The 5,082-nt window shown below is 39.5% G+C and overlaps 1 pseudogene; it reads left to right on the top strand.

Annotated features, from left to right (window-relative positions):
* Window positions 1-3,196: 3,196 nt before the first annotated feature.
* Window positions 3,197-3,654, top strand: LOC111752961 (large ribosomal subunit protein eL42-like; annotated as a pseudogene).
* The last annotated feature ends 1,428 nt before the right edge of the window (window positions 3,655-5,082 follow it).

Raw genomic sequence — 5,082 nt, 5'->3', positions numbered from 1 at the left:
CAGATTGGCAAGGAAGAAGTAAAATTATCTCTACGTGCAGATGACATGATCTTATACACAGAAAACCCTAAGGAATCCTCAAGAAAACTACTGAAACTAATAGAAGAGTTCAGCAGAGTATCGGGATACAAGATAAACATACAAAAATCAGCTGGATTCCTTTACACCAACAAAAAAAGCATCAAAGAGGAAACCAAATCAATACCATTTACAGTACCCCCAAGAAGATAAAATACTTAGGAATAAATCTCAACAGAGATGTAAAAGACTTATACAAAGAAAACTACAATACACTTCTGCAAGAAACCAAAAGAGACCTACATAAGTGGAAAAACATACCTTGCTCATGGATAAGAATACTTAACATTATAAAAATATCTATTCTACCAAAAGTGATCTATAGATTCAATGCAATTCTGATCCAAATTCCAACGACATTCTTTAACAAGATGCAGAAACAAATCAGCAACTTCATATGGAAGAGAAAGGGGTCCTGGATTAGCAAAGCATTACTGAAAAAGAAGAACAAAGTGGGAGGCCTTACTCTACCTGACTTTAGAACCTATTATACCACTACAGTAGTCAAAACAGCCTGGTACTGGTACAACAACAGATACATAGACCAATGGAACAGAATTGAGAATCCAGACATAAATCCATCCACATATGAGCAGTTGATATTTGACAAAGGCCCCAAAGCAGTTAAATGGGGAAAAGACAGTCTTTTTAACAAACGGGGGTGGCATAACTGGATATCCATCTGCAAAAAAAATGAAACAAGACCCATACCTCACTCAGTGCACAAAAACGAGCTCAAAATGGATCAAAGACCTAAATGTAAAATCTAAAACAATAACGATCATGGAAGAAAATATAGGGACAACATTAGGAGCCCTAATACATGGCATAAACAGTATACAAAACATTACTAACAATGCAGAAGAAAAACTAGATAACTGGGAGCTCCTAAAAATCAAACAGCCATGCTCATCCAAAGACTTCACCAAAAGAGGAAAAAGATCACCTACAGACTGGGAAAAAGTTTTTAGCTATGACATTTCTGATCAGTACTTGATCTCTAAAATCTACATGATAGTGCAAAAACTCAACTACAAAAAGACAAATAACCCAATTAAAAAATGGGCAAAAGACATGCACGGACACTTCACTAAAGAAGACATTCAGGCAGCTAACAGATACATGAGGAAATACTCATGATCATTAGCCATTAGAGAAATGCAAATCAAAACTACAATGAGATTCCATCTCACTCCAACAAGGCTAGCGTTAATGCAAAAAACACAAAACAATAAATGCTGGAGAGGCTGTGGAAAGATTGGAACACTTCTACACTGCTGGTGGTAATGTAAAATGGTACAACCACTTTGGAAATTGATTTGGCACTTCATTAAAAAGCTAGAAATAGAACTACCATACAATCCAGCAATCCTACTCCTTGGAATATATCCTAGAGAAATAAGAGCCTGTACACAAGCAGATATATGTACACCCATGTTCATTACAGCACTGTTTACAATAGCAAAAAGATGGGAGCAACCAAAGTGCCCATCAACAGATGAACGGATAAATTATGGCATATTCACACAATGGAATACTACTCATCGATAAAGAACGGTGGTGAATCTGTGAAACATTTCATAACATGGAGGAACCTGGAAGGCATTATGCTGAGCGAAATTAGTCAGCTGCAAAAGGACAAATGTTGAATAAGACCACTATTACAAGAACTCAAGAAATACTTTAAACAGAGAAGAAAATATTCTTTGATGGTTACGAGAGGGGGGAGAGAGGAGGGTGGGAAAGAGGTATTCACTAATTAGTAGATGAGAACTACTTTAGGTGACAAGAAAGACAACACACAATACAGGAGAAGTCAGCATGACTGGACTAAACCATAAGCAAAGAAGTTTCCTGAATAAACTGAACGCTTCTAGGCCAGTGTAGCAAGGGCAAGGGTTTGAGGCCCATGGTTTCAGGGGACATCTAAGTCAATTGGCTTAATAAAATCTATTAAGAAAACATTCTGCAACCCACTTTGGAGAGTGGCGTCTGGGGTCTTAAATGCTAGCAAGTGGTCATCTAAGATGCATCAATTGATCTCAACTCACTTGGACCAAATGAGAATGAAGAACACCAAGGAGACAAGGTAATTAGGAGCCAAAGAGACAGAAAGGGCCACATAAACCAGAGACTACATCGGCCTGAGACCAGAAGAACTAGATGGTGACCAGCTACAACTGATGACTGCCCTGACAGGGAGCACAACAGAGAACCCCTGAGGGAGCAGGAGAGCAGTGGGATGCAGACCTCAAATTCTCATAAAAAGGCCAGACTTAATGGTCTGACTGAGACTGGAAGGACCCCGGTGGTCATGGCCCCCAGACCTTCTGTTGGCCCAGGACAGGAATCACTCCCAAAGCAAACTCTTCAGACAGAGATTGGACTGGACAATGGGATGGAGAGGGATGCTGGTGAGGGGTGAGCTTCTTAGATCAGGTGGACACTTGAGACTAGGTTGGCACTTCCTGCCTGGAGGGGAGATGAGAGGGTAGAGGTGGTTAGAAGCTGGCGAAATGGACACAAAAAGAGAGAGTGGAGGGAGGGAGCGGGCTGTCTCATTACGGGGAGAGCGATTGGGAGTATGAGGCAAGGTGTATATGAGTTTTTGTGTGAGAGCCTGACTTGATTTTTAAACTTTCACCACTCAAAGCACAATAAAAAAAAAAAAAACAACAACAACTTGGATCTTCAAGAAGGAATAAAGAACATTAGAGATAGTAACTATCTGGGTAAATATTAAAGACTAATTGCATACACCTGTGTAACTCAAACCTCTATCAAGATACGGAATGTTATCACGACTCCCGAAAGTTCCATCATCATGCCCCTTCTGTGTCAACCTCCCTCCCCGGTAGAAACCAGTGTTCTGGGTTTTTTGCATTATAGATTGGTTTTGTTGATTAGTTTTTCCTATCTTAGAATTCTATATAAATTCAGTAAGATCCTGAATCCTATTTAAGAAGAAACAGTCTGAAAACCTTTTGATTTGCAAGACTGGAAGACATATAGTCTACAGTGTGTACTCAATCACTTGTTCAACTGCTCAAAATTCTATTTAAATCTCAACCCTTAAATAGAGTTAAAGGATTTTCCTGCTGATAGCACTGCAGCAAACATGGTGAACATTCCTAAAACCCACAGGGATTTCTGCAAGAAGGTGGCAAGCACCAACCCCACAAAGTGATACATTACAAGAGGGCAAAGATTCTCTATACGTCCAGGGACAGGAGGTAGGGTGGATATGGTGAGCAGACTAAGCCGATTTTCTAGAAGAAGGCTAAAACCACAAAGAAGTTTGTATTGAGGCTTGAATGTGTTGAGCCCAACTGCAGACCTAAGAGAATGCTGACCATAAAGAGATGTAACCATTTTGAACTGGGAGGAGAAAAGAAAGGGCCAAGTGATCCAGTTCTAAGCTTCATCTTGTTTTATTATGAAGACAATGAAATCTTGAGGTTCTGTTCATTTGGTCATTTGAAAGGGAAATAAACTAGGTGTCATCTGTTAAATACCCCTTGTAAAGGAATAAATTTATACTTTACAGTTACATAGATAGATAAAGTTCTGGGTACACTGAAGAGGCACAGTGGGTATGGAAAAGGAAGCCAATCTGTTCCTCGACTTGAGTTAAAATGTAAAAAACTAACTCAAATTTTCCCTTTGAGAAAGAAGTGAAACCTAATTCCATTACCAAGTTTGTAATCTTGAAAGAAAAGTGCCACTAAATGGGATAAAATATAGAAGAAAGAAAAAATGACTAGTGGAGCAAGTTCCTAGAGAAGCTGAGGAGGGTGATGTCAAGGAAGGATAGACTGGCCTTGCACATTAGAAAAGACATCTTATCTCCTGAGACTGGAAGAAAGAGGTGAGATTGATGAGGAAATTAAAACCTGCATAAGTAGGGGGTCCAGGGAGTTAAGACGGCTCTATCTTGATTGACTGACAATTACTTCAATCAAAACAGCTGAGTCAGGAGCCCCAGTGGACCCAGGCATTAACGACAACCACAGTATGAGTTGTGATTGAAGGCAACAGCAATTAATCGCTACAGAACCAAATAAAGCATACTGGTACAAGCACAGCAAAGTAACTGCCGTAAAGTGATGCTGGATTCCCACTTTACTCTTTAAAGCAAAATTTCAGTTAGATCCAGAAACAAATAGAATAATACCACAGAAGTACTTGAATAAAATCACTACTGCAATTTTGCACATTTCCAGGTCTAAAAAAAGGTAATTATAATGCCACACACTGTTTTTTAAGAAATATGCTGCTTCCTGGGATACTCCCTCTGCTGCCTCAGCTATGTGTTTACAAGTTTGTAGACTTTGTTTGCTGAGGTGGTAGGGACAGACTCGAAACTGCAGAGATTAAAACCCAGCCTATGAATTGGAGTTGCAAACAGCCAAAGTCGGGCATGGAAGATAATTACAGACTGCTTCAACCCTCATGGTCCTCACCAGGAGGCTGCTACATACTTCAGCTACTGGAGCACTTGGAGCTGCAGTGCATTGTCATCCAATTAAAATATTCCAAAGTCGATTTCCTTTCATTCAGGCAATAATATTGATGAGGACTCACTGAGGAAAGAAACTATACTACAGATAAAACCAAAAAGAGTGGAGTCATATTTTATTGTGAAGAAGCTTGTCTGAGGGCTACCTTTGCTTCTCAGGAACCCTCATTTCTGAACCTCATCACCCATCTCCTTGACGGAGGTTTTGGTCTTCCTGTCCACATTTCTCATTCCAGAATGTTGGAATAATTTGACGGAACCAGAAGAGAATTTTAGATGGCCATCTGGCCTTTCTTCTCCTGACTAAACTAAATATTATGCCATTGCTTTTATTTCTCCTTCCAATTTGTTCAATTACCAGAAACAGTAAAATCAAAATTCTGTTTCAGTAACTAACTCACAAAACAGTTGACCCAGCTCTATGCTGGGTTTTTGTTCTGTAAAACTGTTTTTGAAATTATTTAAAATTTGAACGGAGGGGAGGC

This window comes from Loxodonta africana, chromosome 13, assembly GCF_030014295.1.
Source record: "Loxodonta africana isolate mLoxAfr1 chromosome 13, mLoxAfr1.hap2, whole genome shotgun sequence".
NCBI lineage: Eukaryota > Metazoa > Chordata > Mammalia > Proboscidea > Elephantidae > Loxodonta > Loxodonta africana.
This window is presented reverse-complemented; position numbering and strand designations above follow the sequence as displayed.